Below are 14,225 nucleotides of genomic sequence, written 5' to 3'. Positions count from 1 at the left end.
AAGGCAGAATAAAAAAGGAAAAAAAGAGACAAAGGTATTGGTATGGCAACTTCACCTCTGGGAGGGAGCTGTGAAGGAGGAAATGTTTGCACACACTATGAAGTCCCATCACTGGCAGGGAGAGAAGGTAGCTTTAGAGCCTCAGAGTAGAGTGCAGCAACATGTGTGTGGAGGGCAAAATGGAGAGAATCCCACCCAGAGGATCAGTGCCAACCAGCACTCTCCAGCCTGAGATGCTTGCCTGCCCACCAGCGTGGTGGTGGCTGAGTGCTGAGGTTCAGACTTAGGAAGTCAGACCCCAGGGAGGGGACTGAGGATGGCTGCAGGAAGACAGCCTGAGGAGCTAGTGTGCCACAGATGCGGGTGACCAGGAAGAAACCTGGGCCTACCAGAGAGGCAAGGGACCATTGTTGCAAGGTGCACAAAAAGAGAGGCAGGCCTGTCATAGGATCTTCTTTCTCCGTGCTCTCACAGACAGCAGGGCACCACCTACACAAGTTCCTGGGGCTGGTGTGAGACTCGGCTGTTATCTCAGACCCCAGAGGTGGGTGCAATGGCTACTGCTGCCACCACTGCCACTAAGATTCCTGTGAGCAAGCACAGGTCACTGTCTACACCTTCCTGGGAGCCTGTGCAGCCGTCCACTGCCGAGGGTCCAACAATCCAGGGCCACATTCCCAGGAACAGCATGGCTCAATCTGTTGCAACTTCCTGCTGGCCTCTGCCATCACAGGCACTGCACACACAACACACGCATCCGAATTGTGACTGCTGTATCCCTCACTGTCCCTGGCCTGAGTGAGCAAGTGAGCCCTAATCAGTTGTTACTTTCACCCACTCTTGCCTGGGCAGGGAACAGACGCCTGAGGGTGGCACACATGCAGAGGTGGGGCCAAAACCAAAGCTGAACTCCAGGAGCTGTGAAACTAAAGAAGAGAAAGTGAAATCGCTCCATGCAGCTGCAGGAGCAATGGATTAAATCCCTACAGTTGGCTTGGAAAACCCTGCATCTGTGGAATATCGTAATAGACAAAGAGTATTCCCACAACTGAGGTTGCAGATTTTGGAGGCAACTGCGGACTTTGGGGGCAAGTATACACAGGAGTTGGGCCAGGTCAGATTCTGAGTGGCCCTACAGTGCACACAGCAGGTCCAGAGACCTACATAGAATTTGCTTTCTGCTTTTGATTTGTTTTTTCTCTATTTTAGTTTTTGTTTGGTTGCTCCCTTTTTTGTTTTCTCCTTTTTAAAATTTATTTTTATTTATTATTTTTGGCATGTGTGTGTGTGTGTGTGTGTTTGTGTGTGTGTGTTTCTTTGTTTTTCTTTGCTTTTGCTTTTACCATATGTCTTGGAGTTTTGTTTGTCTGTTTGTGTTCTTTCTTTCCTGTTCTTCCATGCTGTGCAGATTGCGGCTTCTTGATGCTCTGGACAAGAGTTGGGCCTGAGCCTCTGAGGTGGGAGAGCTGACTCCAGGAGGTTGAACTGTCAGAGAACTCCCAGACACAGGGAATATTAATTGGCAAGAGCTCTCCCAGAGGTCTCCATCTCAACACAATGGCCCAGCTCCACACAAGAGCTACCAAGCTCCAGTAATGTATGCCTCACACCAAACTAGCAAGAGAGGAACACACACTCACCAGTTAGGAAATACACTGCCTAAAGTCACAGTAAGTTCACAGACACCACAAAACACATAACTGGCTATGGCCCTCCCCATCAGAGGGACAAGATTCAGCTCCACCCACCAGAAGGCAGGCACTAGTCCCCCCACCAGGAATCCTAGACAAGCCACTGGACCAAACTCATCCACTGGGAGCAGACACCAGAAGTAAGAGGAACTACAACCCTGCAGCCTGAGGAAAGGAGGTCCCAAACACAATAAATTATACAAAATGAGAAGACAGAGAAAAATGCTGCAGATGAAGGAGCAAGGTAAAAACACAGAAGACAAACAAATGAAGAGAAAATAGGCAGTCTACCTGAAAAAGAATTCAGAGTAATGATGGTAAAGATGATACAAAGTCTCGGAAATAGAATGGAGAAAATGCAAGAAACATTTAAAAAGGACCTAGAAGAACTAAAGAAAACAGAAACAGTGAGGAACAACACAATAACTGAAATGGAAAATACACTAGAAGGAATCGAGAGCAGAATAACTGAGGCACTAGAATGGATAAGTGAGCTGGAAGATAGAATGGTGGAAATCACTACTGCAGAGCAGAATAGAGAAAAAAAAATGAAAAGAATTGAGGGCAGGCTCGGAGATGACTGGAACAATATTAAGCATACCAACATTTGAATTATTGGTGACCCAGAAGAAGAGAAAGAGAAAGGGTCTGAGAAACTATTTGAAGAGATTAGATTCCAAAACTTCCCTAACATGGGAAAGGAAATAGTCAATCAAGTCAAGGAAGCACAGAGAGTCCCATAGAGGATAAACCCAAGGACAAACACGCCAAGACACATATTAATCAAACTATCAAAAACAAAATACAAAGTAAAATATTAAAAGAATCAAGTGGAAAGCAACAAATAACATACAAGGGAATCCCCATCAGGTCATCAGCTGATCTTTTAGCAGAAACACTGCAGGCCAGAAGGGAGTGGCAGGATATATTTAAAGTGATGAAAGGGGAAAACCTAGAACCAAGATTACTCTACCCAGGAAGGATCTCATTCAGATTCGATGGAGAAATCAAAAGCTTTACAGAGAAGCAAAACCTAAGAGAAATCAGCATCACCAAACCAGCTCTACAACAAATGCTAAAGGAACTTCTCTAAGTGGGAAACACAAGAGAAGGAAAAGACCTACAAAAACAAACCCAAACCAATTAAGAAAATGGTAATAGGAACATACATATAGATAGCTACCCTAAATGGAAATGATTTAAATGCTCCAACCAAAACAAACAGACTGGCTAAATGGATACCAAAACAAGACCCACATATATGTTGTCTACAAGAGACCCACTTCAGACCTAGGGACACACACAGACTGAAAGTGAGGGGATGGAAAAAGATATTCCATGCAAATGGAAAACACAAGAAAGGTGGAGTAGCAATACTCATACCAGAAAAAACAGATTAAAAAAAAAGACTGTTATAAGAGATAGAAAGGACAATACATAATGATCAAGGGATCAATCTAAGAATATATAACAATTATAAATATCTATGCACCCAACATAGGAGCACCTCAATACATAAGGCAAATGCTAACAGCCATAAAAGGGGAAAGTGACAGTAACACAATAATAGTGACAGATTTTAACACCCCATTTACACCAATGGACAGATCATCCAGAAATAAAATGAATAATGAAACACAAGCTTTAAGTGACACAATAGACCAGATATATTTAACTAACATTTATAGGACATTCCACCTGAAAGCAGAAGAATAAACTTTGTTCTCAAGTGACATGGAATATTCTCCAGGATAGATCACATCTTTGGTCACAAATCAAGCCTCAGTATATTTAAGAAAATTGAAATCATATCAAGCATCTTTTTTGACCACAGTGCTCTGAGATTAGAAATCAGTTACAGGAAAAAAACTGTAAAAAACAAAAACACATGGAGGCTAAACAATACACTACTAAATAACCAAGAGATCACTGAAGAAAACAAAGAACTAATCAAAAAATACCTAGAGACAAATGACAATGAAAACATGATAACCCAAAACCTATGGGATGCAGCAAAAGGAGTTCTAAGAGGGAAGTTTATAGCAATACAATCCTACCTCAAGAAACAAGAAAAATCTCAAATAAACAATCAAACCTTACACCTCAAGGGGCTAGAGAAAGAACAAAAATACTCCCTAAGTTAGTAGAAGGAAAGAAATCATAAAGATCAGAGCAGAAATAAATAATATAGAAACAAAGAAAAAATAGCAAAGATAAATAAAACTAAAAGTTGGTTCTTTGAGAAGATAAACAAAGTTTATAAACCTTTAGCCAGACTCATCAAGAGAAAGAGGGAGAGGACTCAAATCAATAAAATTAGAAATGAAACAGGAGAAGTTACAATAGACACAGCGGAAATACAAAGGATCATAAGAGACTACTACAAGCAACTATATGCCAAAAAAATGGACAACCTGAAAGAAACGGACAAATTCGTAGAAAGGTATAACCTTACAAGACTAAACCATGAATAAATAGAAAATACAAACAGACCATTCACAGGTAATGAAATTGAAACTGTGATTAAAAATATTCCAACAAACAAAAGTCTAGGACCAGATGGCTTCACAGATGAATTCTATCAAACATTTAGAGGAGTTAACACACATCATTCTCAGACTCTTCCAAAATATTGCAGAGGAAGAAACACTCCCAAACTCATTCTATGAGGCTACCATCACCCTGATACAAAAACAAGACAAAGATATTAGAAAAAAAAAATAGAGACCAATATCAGTCATGAATATAGATGCAAAAATCCTCAACAAAATAATAGGAAACAGAATCCAACAACAAATTAAAAGGATCATACACCATGAACCATGGGATTTATCCCAGGTATGCAAGGATTCTTCAAAATATGCAAATCAATCAATGTGATACACATTAACAAATTGAAGACTAAAGATCATATGACCATCTCAAAAGATGCAGAAAAAGTTTTGACAAAATTTAACACCGATTTATGATAAAAAGTCTCCAGAAAGTGGGCATAGATGGAACCTACCTCAACATAATAAAGACCATATATGACAAACCCACAGCAAACATCATTCTCAATGGTGAAAACCTGAAAACGTTTCCTCTACGATCAGGAACAAGACAAGGATGTCCACTCTTGCCACTATTATTCAACATAGTTTTGGAATTCCTAGCCATGGCAATCAGAGAAGAAAAAGAAATAAAAGGAATACAAATTGGAAAAGAAGTAAAGCTGTCACTGTTTCCAGATGACATGATACTATACATAGAAAATTCTAAAGATGCCACCAGAAAGCTACTAGAGCTAATCAATGAATTTGGTAAAGTTGCAGGATACAAAATTATGCACAGAAATTACTTGCACTCCTATACATTAAGAAGGAAAGATCAGAAAGAGAAATTAAAGAAACAATCCCATTCCCCATTGCAACGAAAAGCATAAGATACCTAGGAATAGACCTACCTGGGGAGACAAAAGACCTGTATGCAGAAAACTATGAAACACTGATGAAAGAAATTAAATATGACACAAACTGATGAAGAGATATACCATGTTCTTGGATTGGAAGAATCAAAATTGGGAAAATAACTATACTATCGAAAGCAATCTGCAGGTTCAGTGCAATCCCTATCATATATCCAATGACATTTTTTATGGAACTAGAATAAAAAATCTTAAAATTTGTATGGAGACAAAAAAGAACTCAAATAGCCAAAGCAATCTTGAGGAAAAAAAAAAAAAACGGAGCTGGAGGAATCAGGCTCCCTGACTTCAGACTATACTACAAAGCTACAGTAATCAAGACAGTATGGCACTGCCAGAGAAACAGAAATATAGATCAATGGAGCAGGATAGAAAGCACCAAGATAAACCCACACACCTATGGTCAACTCATCTATGAAAAAGGAGGCAAGACTATACAATGGAGAAAAGACGGTCTCTTCAATAAGTGGTGCTTGGAAAACTGGACAGCTACATGTGAAAGAATGAAATTAAAACACTCCCTAACACCATACACAAAACTATACTCAAAATGGATTAAAGACCTAAATGTAAGACTGAACACTATAAATGTCTTAGAGGACAACAAAGGAAGAACACTCTTTGACATAAATCACAGCAAGATCTTTTTTGTCCCACCTTCTGGAATAATGGAAATAAAAACAAAAATAAACATATGGGACCTAATGAAACTTCAGAGCTTTTGCACAGCAAACAAAATCATAAAAAAGATGAAAAGGCAAAACTCGAATGGAAGAAAATATTTGCAAATGAATCAATGGACAAAGGATTAATTTCCAAACTATATAAACAGTTTATACAGCTCAACAACAAAAACAAACAACCCAATCAAAAAATGGACAGAAGACCTAAATAGGCATTTCCCCAAAGAATAAATACAGTTGGCCAAGAGTCACATGAAAAGATGCTCAACATCAGTAATTATTACAGAGATGCAAATCAAAACTACAATGAGGTATCACTTCATACCAGTCAGAATGGCTATCATTGAAAAATCTACAAACAATAAATGCTGGAGTGGGTGTGGAGAAACTGGATCCCTCTTGCACTGTTGGTGGGAATGTAAATTGATACAGCCACTATGGAGAACAGTATGGAAGTTCCTTAAAAAATGAAAATAGAAATACCATATGACCCAGCAATCCCAATATGAGTATATATCCAGATAAAACCATAACTCAATAAGACACATGCACCCCAATGTTCATTGTGGCACTGTTTACAATAGCCAGGGCATGGAAGTAACATAAATGCCCATTGAAAGATGAATGGATAAAGAAGATATGTACATATATACAATGGAATACTACTCAGCCATAAAAAGAATGAAATGGAGGCATTTGTAGAGACATGGATGGACCTAGAGACTGTCATACAGAGTGAAGTAAGTCAGAAAGAGAAAAAAACAAATATTGTTTATTAATGCATATATATGGAATCTAGAAAATGGTACAGATCAATCTGTTTGCAAGGCAGAAATAGAGACAGAGATATAGAGAACAAACATATGGACACCAAGGTGGGAAAGCGGGGTGAGATGAATTGGGAGATGGGGATTCACATATACACAGTACTATATATAAAATAGGTAACTAATGAAAACTTGCTGTATAGCACAGGGAACTTCACTTTGCTCTACAGTAGAAACTAACACAACATTGTAAAGAACTATACCCCAATAAAAAAATAAAAAATATAAAAAGAAGATGTGGTATATATATACAATGGAATATTACTCAGCCATAAAAAAGAGTGAAATCATGCCATTTTCAGCAACATGGATGGACCTACATATTATCATATGAAATGAAGTAACTCAAAGACTAATATGATATGATATCATATGTATGTGGAATCTAAAAAACAATGATACAAATGAACTTATATTAAAAAAACAGAAATAGACCCACAGACATAGAAACAGCTTGTGGTTACCAAAGGGAATGGGGGAGGGATAAATTAGGAGTTTGGTATAACATACACACACTACTATATATAAAATAGATAACCAACAAGGAGCTACTGTATAGCACAGGGAATTATACTCAATATTTTTTTAAATAACCCATAAGGGAATGAATCTGGAAAAGAAATATATATATATATAATAACTATATATAATAAATCATTATATATAAATATATATATTATAAATCACATATATATATATCACTGTTGTATACATGAAAGCAACACATTTTAAATCAACTATACTTAAGTTTAAAAAAAGAAAAAAAGAGCAAGTGAATTGTATACTTTAAAATAATTTAAATGGTGAATTTTAGGTTACATGATTTTTACCTCACTTAAAAACATGATGTTATAATAAGATTAATATTATTGCATTGAGTAGGAGAATTTCAGAAAAGGCTGGGTATAAGTGAAGCAACTCCTCTTATTTTAAGTAAAAATAAGTTTGGTTTTTAATATGCTGGAACTACATATCTGAATTTATTTCCCATTGCAAAATATAACGTTGCCTCATTATTGTTTAATAAAACCCTAAGTATTTACCTAAGCTTTATCACAAATAGATAAAAATATAGGCAAGTTTAAGGAGATATTTTTACTAGTCTTGTTCTATGTCTAATACATTTGCTCTATCCATATTGAGAACACTGAATTTGAAATAATTTTTTTAATTTAAAGATATTTTAAATAATAATGTTTTCATTTGGAGATTTCCTTGTATAGTGGAAATACATTTACCTTTTTAAAATGTATAACTGACTTCTAAGGTGGATGGGGTTTAAGAGATGAGATGAGTGATCACTATAGTAAATAAAATATAATAAAAATAAATAGATTATATTGGTAGCCTAGGAATATAATCAATTTTTACCCCCAAATCAGGTTATATCTTATGATAGTGCATGAATTTTCTCATTTAAATAACAACCACTTGTATGGAGGTTCCTAAAAAACTTAAAAATACAACTACCATTTAATCCAGCAATTCCACTTCTGTGCAATTTCCCAAAGAAAACAAGAAAGCAACAAAAGTCTTTCAAAAAGATGTGTGCACCTCTATGTTCATTGCAGTGTTATTCTCAATAGCCAAGGTATGGAAGCAACCTAAATGTTCATCAATAGATGAATGGATAAACAAGATGTCATGTATACATACAATGGAATATTACTCAGCCATATAAAGAATGGAAGCTTGCCATTTGCAACAACACAAATAGACCTAGAAGGTGTTATGTTAAATAAAATGTCAGACAGTGAAAGACAAATATAAAATATTGTATGATTTCACTTATATGTGGAATCTAAAAAAGCAAGATAAATGAACAAATATAACAAAACCAAAACAGAGTCATAGATACAGAGAACAAACAGCTGGTTGCCAGGGTGTTCTGGGGGGCGGATGAATGAAATAGTGAGGGAAATTAAGAGGTACATACTTCCAGTTACAAAATAAATGAGTCACAGGGATGAAATGTAGTGTGGGTAATGTAGTAAATAATATATCTTTGAATGGAGACAAAGGTGGTCAAAAGGTACAAACTTCCAGTTATAAGATAAATAAATACTGGGGATGTAATGTACAGTATGATGAATATAATTAACATTGCTGTATGTTTTATATGAAAGTTAAAAGAGTAAATCCTAAGCATTCTCATCAAAAGGAAAATAGTTTTTCTTTTATTTTGTACTTAGATGATGGATGTTCACTAAACTTATTGTGGTAATCATTTCATTATGTATGTATGTCAAATCATTAACTGTACACCTTAAAATTATACAGTGCTGTGAGTTAATTGTATCTGCCCCCCCAAAAAACTGGAAGAAAAAATAACATCCACTTGTATTTCAGTAGTAACACAATGACACTCCAATACAAGAAGCTGATACAATAGCAAAGCATTTTTTGTTTAGAAACTGCTGCTTTTAAAAAAACTCTTCTAAAGTTATGGATGACTTCATTAACAAAAATAGGTGAGATTTAAAAGCACACTGCAGGGACTTCCCTTGTGGTGCAGTGGATAAGATTCCATGCTCCTAATGCAGGGGGCCCGGGTTTGATCCCTGGTCAGGGAACTAAATCCCACATGCATGCCACAACTAAGAGTTCACACGCCACAACTAAGGAGCTCACGTGCTGCAACTAAGGAGCCTGCCTGCCACAACTAAGACCCAGTGCAACCAAATAAATATATAAATAGTTTTTTTAAAAGCACACTGCAGTGCAATTACATTTTGTTCTAAAGAATTTGTGTTTCATGTATAAACATAAAAGGCAACACAATAATGAGGCAGCTTGTTCTCATAGGCATATAAGGTCTCAGATAATGACTGCATGTATATATCATGGCATTTGTTCTGTAAGTGGCAGACAGAAAATAGAGATCATTAGAAAAATAGTACTTTTGTCCCCTGGAATTTTCATTAATTGAAAAAAAGCCATATAAACATTTTCAAAGCTGCTCATAAGTCAAAATTTGAGAAAATTAACTAGAATTTAACATCAAGGAAACTAATGGATATGGAAATTAATGCCACATTCTCCTTCATCTCTGATCATACTTTCTCTTTTTCTCTTTCTATATACTGAATAAAGCTCTGTGTTTCCATCCATCTACTAAGCACCTATGCCATGTGTTATGGTAACTATTGGGAATACAGAAATGAGTAAGAACCAGGGCAATTTTCCAATTTTTTTTCTTTCTCCTTTCTTCTTTAGCAATATTTTTTATTCCATGACTTTAACAACCATATATATGTGAAGACATTCATTAGCTCTGACCTTTCTCACAAGTCCCAGAACAGTTTAAATCCTGTATTTCCAATTTCCTGATGGGTAACTTTCTGGATGTCTCATGGACAACACAGATTGTACATACTCAAAATGGAATTTCTCATCTATTCCATTATATTTTTTAATTTTAAATATTGTGGCAAAACATACATAACATAAAATCTACCATTTTCACCATTTTAAGCATATAGTTCAGCAGTATTAAGCATATTCATATTGTTGTGCAACTACCAACGCTATCTATTTTCAGAATTTTTTATCATTCACTATTGAAACTCTGTACACAATAAATAATAACTCTCCATTCCTCTCTCCCCCCAACTTAGGTAACCAGTGTTCTACTCTCTGTCCCTATGAATTTGACTACTTTAGGTATATCATATAAGTGGAATTATACAGCATTTGGCTTTTATTGTCTAGCTGATTCCACTTAGTTTACTGTCTTCAAAGTGGATGTATGTTGTAGCATGTATCAGAATTTCACTCCTTTTTAAGGTTGAATAATATTTCTATAACGTTTTGTTTATCCATTCATCAATTGACACAGAATGCATCCATCTTTTGGCTACTGGGAATAGCACTGTTATGAACATTGGTGTACAAGTATCTGAGTCCTTGCTTTCTGAATAATATAGTTATTATTTATTTAATTTTAGGGGGAACTACCTTACCATTTTCCACAATGTATCATTTTACATTGCCACCAGTAGTGTACAAGTGTTTTAATTTTTCCACATCCTCACCAACACTAGTTATTTTCTTTTTTGTTTTGGTTTTTCAGCATAGCCATCCTAATGGGTGTGAAGTGTTATCTAAATGTTGGTTTGATTTTCATTTTCTTAACAATTAGTGAGGTTGTGCATCTTTTCATTTGCTTATTGGCCATTTGTACATCTTCTTTGGAAATTTTTTATCTGGGTTGTTTGATTTCTATGTTGTTGTATTATAAGAGTTCTCTATATTTTCTGGATATTAATCCCTTATCAGATATGTGATTTGCAAATATTTTCTCCCACTTTGAGGGTTGCCTTTTCACTCTTTTGATAGTGCTGCTTGATACACAATTTGGATGAAATTCAATTTATCTTTTTTTCTTTTGTTGCTGAGATTTTAGTGTCATATTCAAGAAATTATTGCCAAATCCAATGTCATGACATTTCCCCACTATGGTTCTTTCCAAGAGTTTTATAGTTTTAGGTCTTTGATCTGTTTTGAGTTAAAGTTTGTATACCATGTGAGGCAAGCATCAACCTTTGTTATTTTCATATAGATATTCAAATTTTTATGCACCATTTCTTTTTTTTAAACATCTTTACTGGAGTATAATGGCTTTACGGTAGTGTGTTAGTCTCTGCTTTATAACAAAGTGAAGCAGTTACACATATGTTCCCATACCTCTTCCAGCTTGTGACTCCCTCCCTCCCACCCTCCCTATCCCACCCCTCTAGGTGGTCACAAAGCACCAAGCTGATCTCCCTGTGCTATGTGGCTGCTTCCCACTAGCTATCTATTTTATGTTTGGTATTGTATATATGTCCATGACACTCTCTCACTTTCTCACAGCTTACCCTTCCCCCTCCACATATCCTCAAGTCCATGCTCTAGTGGGTCTGTGTCTTTATTCCCATCTTACCCATAGGTTCTTCATGACTGTTTTTCCTTTTTTCTTAGATTCCATATATATGTGTTAGCATACGGTATTTGTTTTTCTCTTTCTGACTTACTTCACTCTGTATGACAGACTCTAAGTCTCACTACAAAAAACTCAATTTTATTTTGTTTTATGGCTGAGTAATATTCCATTGTATATATGTGCCATATCTTCTTTATCCATTCATCTGTTTATGGACACTTAGGTTGCTTCCATGTCCCAGCTATTGTAAATAGAGCTGCAGTGAACATTGTGGTACATGACTCTTTTTGAATTATGGTTTTCTCAGGGTATATGCCAAGTAGTGGGGTTGCTGGGTCATATGGTAGTTCTATGTGTAGCTTTTTAAGGAACCTCCATACTGTTCTCCATAGTGGCTGTACCAATTCACATTCACACCAGCAGTGCAAGAATGTTCCCTTTTCTCCACACCCTCTCCAGCATTTATTGTTTCTAGATTTTTTGATGATGGCCGGTGTGTGATGATATCTCATTGTAGTTTTGATTTACATTTCTCTAATGATTAATGATGTTGAGCATTCTTTCATGTGTTTGTTGGCAATCTGTATATCTTCTTTGGAGAAATGTCTATTTACGTCTTCTGCCCATTTTTGGATTGGGTTTTTTGTTTTTTTTGTTATCAAGCTGCTTGTAAATTTTGGAGATTAATCCTGTCAGTTGCTTCATTTGCAAATATTTTCTCCCATTTTGAGGGTTGTCTATTGGCCTTGTTTATGGTTTCCTTTGCTGTGGAAAAGTTTTGAAGTTGCATTAGGTCCCATTTGTTTATTTTTTTTTAATTTCCATTTCTCTAGGAGGTGGATCAAAAAGGATCTTGCTGTGATTTATGTCATAGAGTGTTCTGCCTATGTTTTCCTCTAAGAGTTTGATAGTTTCTGGCCTTACATTTAGGTCTTTAATCCATTTTGAGCTTATTTTTGTGTATGGTGTTAGGGAGTGTTCTAATCTCATACTTTTACGTGTACCTGTCCGGTTTTCCCAGCACCACTTACTGAAGAGGCTGTCTTTTCTCCACTGTATATTCTTGCCTCCTTTATCAAAGATAAGGTAGCACCATTTCTTGAGAAGACTCTCTTTTCCTCATTGAATGGCCTATGTTTTCTTGTCAAAAATCATTTGAACATTTGTGCAAGGGTTTTTTTCTGGGCTTTCTATTCTATTACACTGGCCTATATGTCTGTCTTTTTGCCAGTAACACAGAATTTGGATGACTGTAGATTTGTAATAAGTTTTGAAATCAGGAAATGTGAGACCTACAACTTTATTCATCATTTTCAAATTTGTTTTGGCTATGCATGGTCCCTTGAGTTTCTACATAAATTTTAGAATGCATTTTTCTAAACCCATTGAAATTTGCTAGGGATTGCATGGAATCTGTAGATTTCCAGGGCAGTATTGACATCTTTACAGTATTAAGTCTTCTAACACAAGAATACAAGATGTATTTCTATTTATTTGAAGCTTCTCTAAATTCTGTCCAACATATTTTAGCGTTTTCAGCATACAAGTTTTGTGATGTCTTGGTCAAGTACATTCCTAAGTATATATACTTTTTGGTGTATTGTAAATGGAATTATTTCCTTAATATACTTTTGGATTGTTCATTGCTGGTGTATGGAAACACAATTGACTTTGTGTTTTAATTTGTGTCCTACAACATTGCTGAATTCTTTAATTAGATCTATCGGGTTAGTGTGTGTGTGTGTGGATTCTTTAGGGTTTCTTATATGTAAGATCATGTCATATGAAAACGTTTATAATTTTACTTCCTTTTCAATTTGAATGTTATTTATTTCTTTTTCTTGACTAATTGCTCTGATTTGGACCCCCAATACAATGTGGAATAGAAATGGCATCCTAGGCTTGCTCCTGATCTTAAAAGCTTTCAGTCTTTCATCTTTGAGCATCATTTTACCTATGGGTTTTTTCATAAATGCTGTTTATCATATTAAGGAAGTTCCCTTTTATTTTAGTTTTCTGAGTGTTTTTAATATGAAATGGTGTTGGTTTTTGTCAAATGGCTTTTCTGTGTCAAGATGATTTTGTGTTTTTTCCCCTTCATTCTATTAATGTGGTTTATTATTTTGATTGATTTTTTATGTTGAAGAACTCTTGCACTCCTAGGAGAACTCTCAGTCATGGTGTATAATCCATTTAGTATACTGCTGACTTCAGTTTGCTAGTATTTTTTTGAGCATTTTTGCACCTATATTTGTAAGGGATATCATTGTATAGTCTCCTTTCTTGTGAAGTCTATGTCTATCTCTTATATCAGGGTAATCCTTGTCTCATAGAATGAGTTAGGAAGTGTTGCCTAATTTTCTTTTTTTTTTTTTTTGGAAGAGTTTGGGAAAGATTGGTATTAATCCTTCTTTAAAGATTTGGCGGAATTCAATAGTGAACCCATCTAGTCCTAAGGTTTTCATCGTTGGGAAGTTTTTGATTACTGATTCAATCTCTTTGCTGTAGATCTGTTTATATTTTCTATTTCTTCTTGAGTCAGTTTAGGTGGTTCGTATGTTTCTAGCAATTTGTTGATTTCATTAAAATTATCAAATTAGTTGGTGTACAATTGTTCGTATAATTCTCTTGTTC

The sequence above is a fragment of the Orcinus orca genome, chromosome X, assembly GCF_937001465.1.
Source record: "Orcinus orca chromosome X, mOrcOrc1.1, whole genome shotgun sequence".
In the NCBI taxonomy this organism is placed as follows: domain Eukaryota; kingdom Metazoa; phylum Chordata; class Mammalia; order Artiodactyla; family Delphinidae; genus Orcinus; species Orcinus orca.
The sequence above is the reverse complement of the archived record's forward strand: the minus strand, read 5'-3'. Positions refer to the sequence as shown.